The sequence below is a fragment of the Diorhabda carinulata genome, chromosome 10 (genome assembly GCF_026250575.1).
Source record: "Diorhabda carinulata isolate Delta chromosome 10, icDioCari1.1, whole genome shotgun sequence".
NCBI classification, from domain to species: Eukaryota; Metazoa; Arthropoda; class Insecta; order Coleoptera; family Chrysomelidae; genus Diorhabda; species Diorhabda carinulata.
In genome coordinates this window covers 10636111-10651330 of record NC_079469.1, presented here as the reverse complement: position 1 = coordinate 10651330, position 15220 = coordinate 10636111, and the positions used below count along the sequence as shown (strand labels likewise).

The 15220-nt window shown below is 28.9% G+C and overlaps 1 protein-coding gene across 1 annotated transcript in view; it reads left to right on the top strand.

Moving 5' to 3' along the window:
- LOC130898669 (potassium channel subfamily K member 17-like) overlaps positions 1-15220 on the top strand; it is a 352246-nt gene that overhangs the window by 101606 nt on the left and 235420 nt on the right. The gene's annotated exons all lie outside the window — the stretch shown is intronic.

The window sequence follows — 15220 nt, the reverse complement described above, 5'->3', positions numbered from 1 at the left end:
CATGAATTATCTCGCCACTCCTGATGAGAACATTTAAGATTTGTTAACCATATATCAAGTTATACAATGTGTCCCTTTTTATACTCCATTAACTTATCGTCTCAGATTACCTAATTTTTGTTTTATATTAATGTGACTGTGAAGAATTATAAATCTACCTATTTAACTTGTACTTACTATTGTATTCGTTAAGATTTATTGTGAACTGACCGTCCTCAACGTCTGACTTAAGCGGTTCCATATGTCCCTTAGACACTTTAAGTTCCATTAACTAATCAAATTACTTACCCACATTTTTATATTGATGGGACTGTGACGACCATAAATATAATTAATTATAGCTTCTGTATACAATAGAATTATTCATTCAGAAAGCATAAACATGCATAGTGTATTCTTAATAATCTGTTTTTTGGGGGAAGTCGGACAAATTCCTGATTTGGCGCATTATGGTAACGGAGCGTTCATCTGTCATGCCGTCACGAAGTTATGAATTTTAGGAAAAAAATTGTTTGAAATTGTATTTAAATCAATATTTTTTATCATACAATTAGCGAAAAAAGATATGTCGAATTATATATTTCGGGTTTCGAAATATATTTTTAAAAAACTTTATTTTTTGAATATTTGAATGAATACAATTAATCTCAAGATCGAACTAATTATAAACATTAAATATCATCGAATTGTTTACAAACATCTTATTTATAATAAAATAGTGCTGATACATGTTTACGTTATTTGATACAAAAATAGAATAAATGCTGATAGATGTTTATCATATTTGATACAATGGTATTGTTTTAAAAATGTCCTTCAGGAATTCTTCGCATGTAACTCCTCCATCCCTAAGAATGAAAAATGACGGAGGTATTTTTCATCCTTTGTTTTCTTTTCTCTTCTAATTCAATGTCTTCTTTCTTCATTTCTTCTATTTTCTGTTTTCTTACAAACTTATATTTATATTTTCGAATTATCCAAAATATCATTAAAATTATACAAATTATTATTATTACAGTAAATAGTCCTATCGATACATGACTTTGTGGATTATAAATTTCGTGAATTGGTTTTATATTCTTAGCGATGTTATTAATTTCATACAATTTATTAAAATCTATATTAGTTAAATTAGGGGATTTATAAATTTCATTATTCAAAAATTTAAAGTTTAATTTCGGTAGTATTATTGATTTCCCTTTTTTAATTTGTACATTAGTTGAGAAAATTTCACTTCCTACTTGAATACTACAATTTTTTGGAATTTTTATAAGTGATGGATACATTAATTTAAAATAGCGATCTGATACACATTTAGAAATTACATCAGTTTCTAAATTTGGAATCACTAAAAGTTCATCATTCGTTACTTGTTCCAATATTGTTTCTTGAAGATTAATTTCACTAATAACACAATTTTTACCGGAATGTCCATTTAAAAGTTCAACAGTACAGTTATCTTGTAATTTGAAAGTTTCTTTACAATAATATTTTCCTTCTAATTCAGGGCATTCTTCTTTGATGAAAGTAACTTCTTTTTGACTTCTGGCCAAGTAAGGTTGCGGAGGGATAAATATTGTATGGTTTTGAATTACGGGGTATAAATGGAAAAATTCATAGGTTTTAGGTTTAAGGATTGGAACATGGGTAGCAAAAATTATTTTAGATTTGGAAAAGGTTACTTGTGAACCAAGAAAGAGATAATATGTCAAAATATTATTAAATTTTGGTATTTGTTCTTCATTATAAATGGTGCTTAAATATTTTATAATTTCCAAAATTTCTTGGCTTGATATAACTGAGCTATGAATTGTATTTAGTTTAGAAAACGTTATTGCATTCTCGATATTATCAATTAGTGTAATTAAACTCTGACAATCCAGATTAATTTGTGCAATTGTACTTTGAAATGTTATAAAATTATTTAAAGTTATTATTTTGTTTTCAATTGAAATGTGAAATTTCTCTATATTATCAAAAAGTTTCCGTTGATTATCCCATAGAGTCGTAATCGACTTGTTATAATGATCAATTAATTTTTTATGTAATGATATTTGTAAATTAACTTCGTGAATTATTTGTTTCTGATTTTGTTGTAGAACATTTATAGCGTTATTATATCTTTCTTCATCATCAGAATCTAAAGTTCCAAAAAGCCATTTATCTATTTTTCCACTGCATTTATTAATCCTCTTTTCAATCGTAAATGTGGATAAATATTTTCTGATTTTTTATCTAAAGTGTTAATTAAAATTTCTGTTCTACTCAAAGATTGTTCAGCTAAGTTATGGTACGAAATAGGATTTGTTGCGTTCGCTTGAGATAAATTATTTCTTAGGTTATAATAATATTGTTTTAAATTATTGATTTGTTTATGAATGAATTCTAAATCTATATAGTAGATGAAAGTATGTTTAGTATGTATAAGATTACTAGTTCCTAAATTGATAGGTAATAATAAGTTATTTACATTTGTAACTGTTATGTCTTCCGTCTTGATCGTCTTGTAAAGTAATAGTAACATTAATACTATTGTCGGCTTCATTATCTGTAACAATTTTTCTGTTTTAATTTTTTGGTTTTCTAATTATATTTTTATGATATGTTCCTTTGTTTGTTTCTAGTAATATGCCAGAATCTTTTACAATTTCGGCTTTTTTGAATTTAGGTAGTTTCTTGTCTCGAAATTTTGTTTTTATGTAGGCTATGTTCTGATTGTCATAGGATAAGGGATCATTTCTATTTCGTTTCTCTTATTAATTATTTTTTCTTTAATGTTAGCATTTCTATCTTTAATTTTTTCATATAATAATTTGGAGGTTTCTTTGTGATTTTGTATGTAATTAGATATTATTAAATGATCGTCTAAATCGAATGGATCAGGGTTATTTATATGGCCTTTAATAATTTCAAATGGCGTGAATTGCGTTACCGAATGAATTGAATTGTTATATGCTAATATTGAGTGTTTTATCAATTGATCGGGAGTCAAATCGTTATTATTGTCTTTTATGCATCTAAAATGTTCGATTAAACTGGAATGAAAACGTTCAACAGGTGAATTAGAATTGCTATTTTTAGACGTGGTATAATGTAACTCAATTTTGTGTAATTTACAAAAATCTTGTAGGTCATTATTCTTAAATTCTGAACCACAGTCAGCTGTTATTTTATAAGGTAACCCATGATGAGTAACGTAATTTAATATGTTATCAACAACTGAAGTTCCATTCACACTTGACATTGAATAAGCTTGACCGTATCTAGAAAAAGCATCTATTATGGTTAAATATGATTGGTTTGCTATTTTAAAGGTGTCAATGTGAATGTGCTCAAATGGTCTACTAGCTGTTGGAGTTAAATTGAATTTTATTATCGGTGGATTTCTATCATATTTATTCTTTTGACATGTTTCACAATTATTAACGAAATTTTCTATGTCTTGTATCATTTTGGGCCAGTAATATTTTTCAGTTAGTGATTTTTTTAGTTCGTTGATCCCTCTATGTCCTTTCTTATATATATGATAATATTCTAATTTTTCTCTTTGTTCCTCCTCAGTTAAAATATCCTTTACTACATTTATGCAATGAATAAATTTGAATGATGCGTTTTTGAAATATTTTTGTACGGTGGCTATAAATTGTTCTGGTTTTAGAGGTTCTCTAAAGTATAATGCGTAAAGTAATTTTGGGTCGATATATTCTTTGACTAATTGAATTATGTTACTTTCTAAATCTCTTTTAGATAAAATTACATATATACGAGTATTGTCAAAACATTTTTCTCTTTTAATTCTTATATTATTTACTTCTCCGCTTGTTATTAAAATTTGATGTTTATATGTATTCAATGATCTATTGGAAATTGGAATTTCTAATATTGGATTTTCTAAAGAAGAATGTATAGTTTCTAAATCTGAATCTCTATTTAACGGTGGTCGTATTTGAATATCTGATATAATGTTTATTTTGTTATTATTTATATTTTTATTTTGTATAATTTCTTCGACATCGTCTAAATATGATAAGTCAGGTAATAATTCATCATTTATCGGTTCAAAATCATTTGGTAAGTTATCAATTTCTCTTTGAATTATTGAATCTAAGTCGTCGATATTAACATTAAGTGATTCTGTTTCTAAAGCATTTACGTCACAGTCTGGTTTTATTCGTGATAATGGGTCTGCTACTAGATTGGATTTTCCTTTTAAATATTTAATTTCGTAATCATATTCTTCTAGTTTCAATCTCCATCTTACTAATCTTGAGTTTGGTTCTTTGAGTGACATTAACCATTGTAAAGGTTTATGATCCGTGTATATAGTGAATTTTCTTCCAAATAAATAGGGTCGATAATATTTACATGCCCATACTATTGCTAATAATTCCTTTTCTATTGTTGAGTAATTCGTTTCTGCGTCGTTTAATGTTCTTGAAGCATAGGAAATTGGATGTCCTTCTTGAGATAATACTGCTCCTATTGCGTAGTTTGATGCATCAGTTGTTAAATCAAATTTTTTATTAAAATCTGGGTAGGCCAATATAGGTTCTGATGTTAAAAGTTGTTTACAAGTATTAAAACAATTTATAAATTCCTGCGTATGTTCTACTTTTCTATCTTTTTTTAAGCATGTCGTCATAGGTTTAGTAATTTTTGCGAAATTTTTAATAAATTTTCTATAATATCCTAATAATCCTAGAAATGATTTAATTTGTTTTTGAGTATAAGGTATAGGGAAATTTTTTATAGCTTTAATTTTTTTTGGGTTAGGTTTAATTCCTTCTGGTGTAACAATGTGTCCAAGAAATTCTACTTCTTTGCATAAAAATTCACATTTGTCCAATTGAATTTTTAACTGGGCTTCTCTTAGTTTATAAAATATTGCTTGTAGATTTTGCATGTGTTCTTGTAAACTTGTGCTAAATATTATGATGTCATCCATGTATACTAAACAAATTTTATTCTGTAGTTCTTGCAAAATTTCGTCCATTACTCTTTGAAATGTTGCGGGTGAATTCTTTAATCCAAAGGGCATTCTAAGAAATTCGTAGTGTCCATTATCTACACTAAACGCTGTCTTTTCTATCGATTCTTCCGACATTTGGATTTGATGAAAACCACTAGCCAAATCTAATGTTGTGAAGTATTGCGCTCTTCCTAATTTATCTAATATATCAGTAATATTTGGAATCGGGTATCTATCAGAAATGGTTTTTTCGTTTAATTTCCTATAATCAATTACTAATCTCCATTTTTGTTTTCCAGATGCATCTAATTTCTTACTAACGATCCATATAGGTGAACTCCAAGGGGAATATGATGCTCTTATTATTCTTTTTTCCAACATTTCATTGATTTGCTTTTGTACTTCCTCTTTGTGTACGTATGGGTATCTATAAGATTTTACATGTACAGGAATTTCATCTGTTGTCTTTATTGAATGTTTTATTTTGGATGTAAATGTTAGTGGATCTCCTGGTTTGAGAAAAATATCGGAAAATTTCTTACATAATTTAATTATATTATTCTTTTCTTCCTCGTTCATATGACTAGTTCGAATTAGTTTACTTATATCTATTTTATTTTTTTGCCGATCATAAGTTTCGTGCCTATTATGATTTTCGTTAATTAGTTTTTTATCTTCTTTTGAATAGTTAAAGTTGTGAATTTCATATTGATTTATTTCAAATGGTTGAGCTTTAAGGGTTTCATTTAAAGTTATAGGTATTGTTTTAAATGATTCATTTGTGTTATACTGATTATAATTTGAATGTTTATATTATTTTCTTTTCCCATTAGTTGAATAAACAAAGTTTTGAATTATATTATTAAATTTCTTATATATACTCTAATTAATAATAACTTTCTATTATTATAGTTTCTAAAAGTTTACTAATTTAATTTTTTATATTTTACTTATTTTATTTTCTATTGAATCTAAATCTTATCTATTCTTACAACATAATAGTAAAAAATAAGAAAGTTCTTTGCATAAAAATCCATTTTATAATTTCTTGAATTGCGTACCATTTCATTGAATGATAATATCTAATTTTCCAAAATAGTTCTTCAATCAAACTTTCATTTAGTATAGCATTTAATTTTCTATTGAAATATTTTAGACTTATTTCGTTATTATTTCTATCAAATTCTTTGTTAATTGTTTCATAATTAATCTCAACCTCGTCATTTTCATTATTTATTTCTCTTTTATCAATCATATTATTTTTATTTTGTATGTCCAATATATTTGTATTTAATTCAGATTTTATAACATAACATTCTTTTTCTAATAGATCATTATCTATTTTTATAACATCATTTATATCTTTTTCGTCCCTTGTCATATTATTATTTATTTCATTTATTTCTCTGTTTAATTCTAGTACATTTTCTTTTACTTCAATTTCATTATCATTTTCATTCATTTTTAATTCATCTAATTCCGTATATTGTAATTCTACATTTAATTCCACTTTATCAAATAATTCTACTTCTAATTCTCCTTTTATATTATTATTCATTTGTTCTACCATTATAATATTTTCTTCTGAATTCTTTTCTGTTACATTTAATTTATCTTTCTCTTCTTTATCAAATAATTTACTAAGATCTAGTTCTACTTGTTCATTTATTTCTTTACAATGATTTAATTCCGATTCTTTCGTTTTTATGAATTTTTGAATTTTTGGTGATGAATTATTAGATGTAAAATTTATTTCAATTATTTTTTCACTAGGTTTTGACTCGTTAGATTCTATAAAATTTTCAAAATATGTTAATGCATCATTAGGAGTAAAATTTATTTCTTCTATTTTTGATTCTTTTTCCGAGGCTCTTTTCGAAAATTTACGATTCGATTATTATCTTCGTCGGACTCAAATAAATGGTGAAAATCAATTATTTCTTCTTCTTCTTCTTTATTTTTGTAATTATTATTATATAGTTCTTCGGATGTAAAATTTGGATTATTTCGTGATTTGAAATATTTGTTATTATTTGTATTATTATTATTATAATTATTATTTATATGTCTACTAGGTCTGTCAGAAAAATTTCTCGATGTCGTTGACATCGGTTCTGGTCTAGGTAAACGATTTACAGGTATTTGGTTCGGGCGAAAAACATTTTTCTTAGGACCAAATACTTGCGCATTCGTTGGGTAATTTTGTCTTCTTTGCGGTATTGGATTTACGTTTATAGGTTGACTAGGGAAATTATTGTTATTATTATTATTATGTCTTTCATTATAATAGTTGTTATTATTATATCTATCATAATTATTATATCTATCATAATTATTATATCTATCATAATTATTATTATTAGGTTGTCGGTAGAAAGAATTATGATTATGTTGATTGTTTCTATTATTTCTTGATGGATTCATTTGAACATTGTTATTATTATATTTAACTTTAGGTTCGTAAAATTGACCATAAAGTTTTTCGAAATTCTCAAATTCGTCTACATAAGCCATAGCGTCTTCCAGAGAGTTAGGCTTTTTTAAGTACATATTATTACGTATAACGCCTGAACATCCAGCAATAAAGGTGTTCAAAGCTGTTTTCTCACAGTGATTAATTTGACATCTTTTATCAATCTCTCCTAGGTTTAAATTATTACTAATAATTTGTATAGTTTGACTTTTCAATAATTGCAATCTATTACCAAATGCTATTAAATTTTCATTTTTAAATGGTCTCGTTCTCGTTAATTCTTGCAAAATACAATCCAAATCGCGCCTATCTGCAAAACATTGAATCAACGCTTCTTTTAATTTAAACCATGTATTCAACTCAATTCTATTTCCCACCATTAACTCGGCTTTATCTATTAATTTTTCTTGAATACATTCTAATACGTGATTATTAATGTCTTGATCATTATAAACCGAATACGTCTCTATTAGGTTTTCACATCGATTTATAAATTTATTTAAAGTATTTTTATTTCCGTCGTAAGGTTTAATATTCTCCAACTTTAATTTGAATAAATCCCAATTTAGGGTTTTTGGGCTTGACGTTGCCATTTTTATATATTCTGGTTTATCTTTTAAGTTTAATTCACTAAATGTATTTAATAATTTATCAAAATCGTTCATAAAATTATATATTCAAAATTATTAAATTATCTCTTCCTTATTCAAAGTTCTGATAAGGATGGATAATAAAAAGGAATCAAAATAATAGGGAAACTTGGCACTTACAGCTATCTGAAGTCCTGTCCCTCGTTGAATACGTAGATCTAGTGCTGAGGTACTGAGGTACTTAGCCGGAACTTTATCGCACTTTGCGTAAACTCGCGACCGCACTAATCCTACTGACTGCGCCAATTATATATTTCGGGTTTCGAAATATATTTTTAAAAAACTTTATTTTTTGAATATTTGAATGAATACAATTAATCTCAAGATCGAACTAATTATAAACATTAAATATCATCGAATTGTTTACAAACATCTTATTTATAATAAAATAGTGCTGATACATGTTTACGTTATTTGATACAAAAATAGAATAAATGCTGATAGATGTTTATCATATTTGATACAATGGTATTGTTTTAAAAATGTCCTTCAGGAATTCTTCGCATGTAACTGTCGAATAGAAATAAAGAATAATTTGACGCATCGCACACGTCAAATATATCAAATTTATGGAAAAAATGTTTATTGCTACACAGCTGATTTCAACAGAGTCTACCATAGAAATTTGTCTGACAAGGTTAACACGTTATTGCAAGAATTTTTTATGATAGATTCTCTTAATAATAAAAAGTGCTCCATTATTTTTGTCCAACAACTTGTTTTTCGCCAATAAAATGAGAAAAACTATTGACTGAAATGAAATTACCAATCTACTTATGAATTTTTTCTGCATAAAATTCACTAGTTCGTTACTGCATGACAGGTAAACAGCCCGCTACCATAAAGCGCCAATTCCGAAATTTGTCCGACTCCACCCAAATAATAGATACAAAAAGTTTCAACGGTGTGGTCATAAATAAAAAAATTGTATCTGAGCCCAAGAACTATTACTGGAACCCAAAAGTAATATGAAAACGCTTGTTTCCCAGCATTACCTCACATATTCTCAATAAATCAATAAACCAATGAAAAAATATGTCAAATCCTCCTTATTTTTTATAATTATAGATAGGCACCGAATAATTTTGGTGCTCATATAGTCCTCACTCTTACATGTACTTGCTCAGTCCAATTTTGATGTAGATATTAGTATTTTTCAGTCCCTTTTCCCAAATGTACATAGAATGCTTGAGCAAAATTACCTGGTTAATTTGGGAACGCGAGTCCAAATCAAATTTTCATTTTAATTTTCATTGATACATAAGTTCACACAGCAAATAACTGTCATTTATACAGTGTGCGAGTTTTTCCTAAAATTGTTCCAAAGATTTTCTGCAATTGTTGTATTTGATTAATATACAAATCCTACAAAAAGAAGCACATTTTGGTATTGTTATTTTTAGGTATATTGAAGGAATGATTTTGGAGTATCTTTTTACAGATATAGATTCTGGTTGTTCGACTAAACACATTCTTATTGCTACAATATTTTTTATCAAATTTTGAGAATATGTGGATGACTAAGTGCATTTGAACTCGTAAATTCTAAAAATCTTCAAAGATCTGGAACGAATTAGGTTGGAGAATCAAGAGTAGATAAGCAGAACACTTCACTGTAATACCGACTTTGACTTTGAAATATGCTAATTGGTATTAAAGTTATTCGAGATAAAACAAATTCATTAGATACGAGTTGCTATGACTGAAACAATTGAATATTGAAAGGACAAAGGAATATAGCATCAAATAACAAATTTGAAAATGTATGATTTTACACAATGGAAGAATATTTGTTTTAAAAATGCCCACAAAATGTAGAATCGATGAATGAACTGTGAGTTTATCAGAATATGAATTCAATGTAAAAAGAAGTCTTGGAAAAGTAATCTACGGTGAATCCATTTGGAATAGAAAATTCCATTGTATTTCAGGTAAAACAAACCCAACACCGAATATAAGAGGTCAGACAATTGAGTTATGTTTCCTTCCACACTAATATACCGACTCAAGCGATGTTTGCAGACGTAGCGATTCTGATGTGCTTTGACTAAAGCCTCAGATAATAACTTCGTTATAGTTGTTTGGATATCTCAAAAGACTGAGATGCGTTGCTTCTTCTCAAAATAAAAAATTTTGGGAAAGACAAACAATTCGAATGGCTATGGATCCGGCGAATAGGGTCGTTATGTGGTCACTAGAATCTTTCTGCAAGTTAACAAGTGCGTTCTATTCAACGCATAGTAGTGAATTATGTCTGAGCCCACTCTGTTTGGACCACAACATAGCTGTCAATGAAACAGATTAATATCGTTCTCAAAAATGAGTATCGAACTGGAATTGAATATTTTTTTCTTTGAAATACGCCTACGCAAATGGAATATAAGTTAAACACTGTGCTAAGACTCTCTACCATTATTGAAAGTTCTAAAATTTTAGGCAATTGAATTCAAACTTAACCGTATCACCTTCACTGATGACAAATATTGGGGCTAGCTTAAAACTACGACAACTAGCGATACCATTGAAAAATTGCACCAAATAGTACTAGTCGACCGTCGAATCAAGGTGAGAAAGATAGAAGAGATTATCGGCTTATGGAAAGTATATATTTACCATATACTAGATGCTTAATTTGCATAGGTAAGCTATCCGCATGAAGTTTTCCGTAGCTGCTCACTTTCGACAAAAAGCACATTCCAGTGAACATTATGGGATTTTGTCTTCTAAAAGGTGAAACGATAACAGGCGTGTACTACAAATTATTCATTGATAAGGTGGAGGAAGAAATTTCGAAAAAGTGACGACATTGGAAGGAAAAAGGGCTTCCAACGCAATTTCTCACACTTGGCTGAAAATTCACGAGTTATACTACAAATTAGTTGAATACCCATCATATTCATCAGATCTGACCCCAGTAACTTTTCCCGTTTCATAATATTAAAGTTTCACTTGCCGGTAAGAGATTTTCATCAGTAGTGACCGACAGTCGTAAAGCACATATAAGTGTTCATTTTGTGATACAAAATACGTCAAATATTATTTAGAAAGGTCGCTTGAAGAAGTATATTATGTTTTATGATTGTACTGTATACAGCATTTACTTTGGGTTCTCAAACAGCCTAGGACCACATTCGGTCTGTTCCAAATATTCTTGATATTGCTTCACTATTCTGGAGAGTTTCATGGTGAGCTTTCTAATTGTGTTTGAAGGTTTACGATTGTCTGACGGTTGATATTTAAATCATCTGCTATTATTGGTAACACTAGCTAACAATCTTATCGCGCACACGCTGTGTATTTGTGTCAGTGTCCACATGAACCTGTCTCACTCTCCTATTCGTCATCTTTTACGTTTTCTGAGCGCTCCTTGATCATTTTATACCAATTTCTACAGGCAAGTAATCAGCTTTATTACTCAATTGTCACACCTAGTGTTACAAAATCCTTAATAATTGAAATTTAAAATCTTGTGAACCGTTCGATATAAATTATAAATAAGAAGGTTTCGTCATAAAATAATTAGCTTCAAATATAAAGTTTCAAGCAGAATTAATTGATGTTAACTCTTGAGAAGTTACGGTCCTTAGCTGTTGAAATTTGTATCTATTAATTCGTATTCAAAAGTTTTTTTTAATAGTATCACATCTTAAAAATATTCAGTTGATGATGATTCAATTAGATTTGCATAGGCCAACAAATAAAAAAAATCGTGGTAATTACAAGATTCTATTGTAGATTTGATTATTCTTAATATAATAGCATGAATTTGTTATATGTTTTATTATGAATTGTTATACGAAGCACTATAAATTGAATTTACATTTTCGGCACATTCCAAATTCAATAAACAAACTTATAAATCTCAACTTCGAATACAAGGTCCGGTCAGCATGTTAAAACGAGCAATTTATTCTGAAGCTTCTTTTTGGTTCAATCGTGAATGAATTATTAGAGATTTCAGTTGAAAAACGATGACAGAAGTCGATAGTTTTGACACCACGAAGCTTTTTTTATTATTCAATAATTCGTTGCATAAAGAAATTTGGAAGAATGTGTGCGGATAGAGCAGTATATTTGTTGGAATGAATATGCTTAAAACGATATATGTGGAAATACATAATTTATATGAGAATTTGAATATATTTAACTAACTTTGACACAAGAAATATGACACAATACATATCAATAGGAAGATATCAATACAAAGATATTCCTTTACTCACAATATCCTACGGACAAAAATATCAAAAGAACGATGATTGGAGAATACAAAAAACACATCGTTGATTGTTTCACAGAGTAAATGGAAGGCATAAATAACATTCGGTGTCTTCACTTGGATGACCGGTTCGTATGGGATATATTTCCAAAGTGATATTTGAAACAACCTGCGGTTATCTATGCATCGACAAATTACAAGCAACAAATCAATCACTTAACCTGTCTTCTCACAAAACATATCTTTCGACACAATCTATTTATCCCTCATTTCAACCACGGCTTTGCAAAATACACGCTTACTTCTGACAAGACGTCTTCGTTTGTGTAAAATCGATATTCGTTGAACTATTTTTGAGAGTATGAGAACAGAAAGTGACTAAAAGAAGTCAGACAAGGAAAATATGGTAGATAAAGCATTGAGTCTCAATGCAGTTCTGCCAATTTTCTTGCGGACGACTGATCAGATGTATTATAGTAATGTAACAAAATTCTTCTCCAGAAAATGGTCGGTTTTTCTATTGTTAGGCATTTAGTCGAAGCCCAAGGCACCTCTCTAGATATTGTGAGCATTATTTTCACTGAGGTCTTGAATTACTGAAAGATCTAATAAAACTGGGTACCGTATTCGCGAACGTATTCTGAATTATAAAGGTAACATATATACTATAACCATCAAAAACGCGAATAATTTTGTTGAGGAAAAAGTTAGGATAGTATAAAAGTTGATTGTGAAGTTTCAAATGAGCCTGAAAATGTTATAAATTTGTTTTTTCACGCATATTAGCCATTCTAGGAGCTATCTAGAATCTTATTGAGTTATTAAGAATATAAACTTGGCACCTTCTGGGAATTAAAGCAAAAAAATTGATAGTGAAAAAGTAAATCGAATATTTGCTTCCAGGACAAAATTGAGGAAACATGAATAACATTAAAAATAGTATGGAATTTTTCATAGTAGTTTTCTAGAAGATTTATTAGAAATGACAAAAATATATATGCTGTGAAACAAAAGGTATTCGAGATAAATAGATTTTCTCAGAAATAAGTTTTATATGTTTGTATATTGTCATAAGTTTTCTTGGTCTCTCAAGAATAAAGATTTACTAGGATAAAGCATTGCATATAAATATTTTTTCAATCGCGGAACAATTAAATAGATTGAATAATCCGGAAATCCACTAAATTCAACTGCTGAATTCTCAAGAATTCTTCAATTCTATTAGAAAGTCTAGAACCAAGAGAAAGCCTCGAGTATGTACGAGCATTTACAAATAGAGTAGTCAGCAAACAATATGCAATCGACATTTTAATTTGTATAACATGGATTTCGTCGTACACAAGATCATCACAGCAGAAATATCAAAAGATTTCATTAGATTCGAAAGCTGTCAGAAGACTTCTTCCAATAAATAATAAAAAAATTATCGTCTACTCTGGAAGATTTTGTAATTGCTTGAGAAATAGGTGTATTTTGTCTATCCTTTTGATTGAAATCTCTTACAAAAGTGGAAAAACCATCACAAACATCGATTAATAAGAGTACTAGCTAGAGCAGTATCCACATTATTCCTCAGTCTTTGCTCTCTAACTTCTGGAGATACTCACATTCAAAAACTCCATAGCTGTAAACAGGTAAAAGACATGACTCAATTGGACAAGGATATGTTAGAATTGCTGTATTGAATACAATTTTTTAAATAGTTTAAATAAGCAAGAACTGAAATGATTTCAACAAATACATGCTATTTCCAGTTACATTGGAAAAATATTTTTTAAGTAGAAAACCCATTTTCTGAACAAAATAAAGATTTGGGAGAAATAGCTAAATCATTTGGGAGTTAAGATGATGACTTCTCAAAAAATGTGGATGGAACTCGATCGAATATATAGATAAGATAAGGTATAAAAATAAAACGGGATTAAGTATAGAAACCTCTAGAAATTGAGATAATTTAGAACAGTATTGAAAATGAGAAGTTTGTTAAAAAAGAAAATTAGGTTATCAAGGCACGTGCGGGTGCAAACGATTAGCTTGAGTGCATTTATTCGAACGACTTATAATCTGGCATACGATATGAATATGTTACTTGTTCTTCAATTCACCTTTGCATCTATTTAGAATAGAAGAAACCAATTTGATTTGAAGACAGAAAAAATATCGAGAAAGTGTATATTTAGTATAAAAGAGTCAGATTGGTATTCTGCATAAATAAATCAAGTACAACTTAATCCAAAATCTAGGAACATAAATACAAACTATCTATCTACGAATATACACTACCGGTCAAAAGGCTTGCCTGATACACAACATGCAAATAATACGGTCGATTTTGACATTTATTTACCATAGAACATACATAAATAAGAATGTAGTGATAATAAAAATTAGTTTTTAGGTATGTACCAAAGATGTGAAGTGGAAGTAGCACACTGCTTTCTGACCACCATGTCAAATTTGTCCCACAACTCATCGTAACTGTGATGGCCAAATAATTGCTTTCCGTATACCCATTTCTTTCGAATATACACGAATTGCACAGCTTTAAGAAATTTTTGGGATCGGTGTAATACTGAAAGATAAATTTTCTATCCATCAGGTATTGGCGAGAATATACCTACTACATTTTTCTTTAATATTTTTTATAGCCTTTCTCTTCAATTTCTTTTCAATTTTTACTAGGTCGCCAGTCGCTATTCCTCCAAAAAATTCCCAAACCAGCACCGAGCCTACGCCGTATTTTACAGTAGGGACTCTACATGAATCTAACATCCGTTATTCCTTTGACCCACACTCTTCTCTTAGACCCAAAAACCTTAAATACTACAAATTCTTCATGTAATTTTGACGTTTCAGCACTGCCACTTCCGAAAAAGTCAACTCATTTCAGTCTCCTTTTCACTATAGCA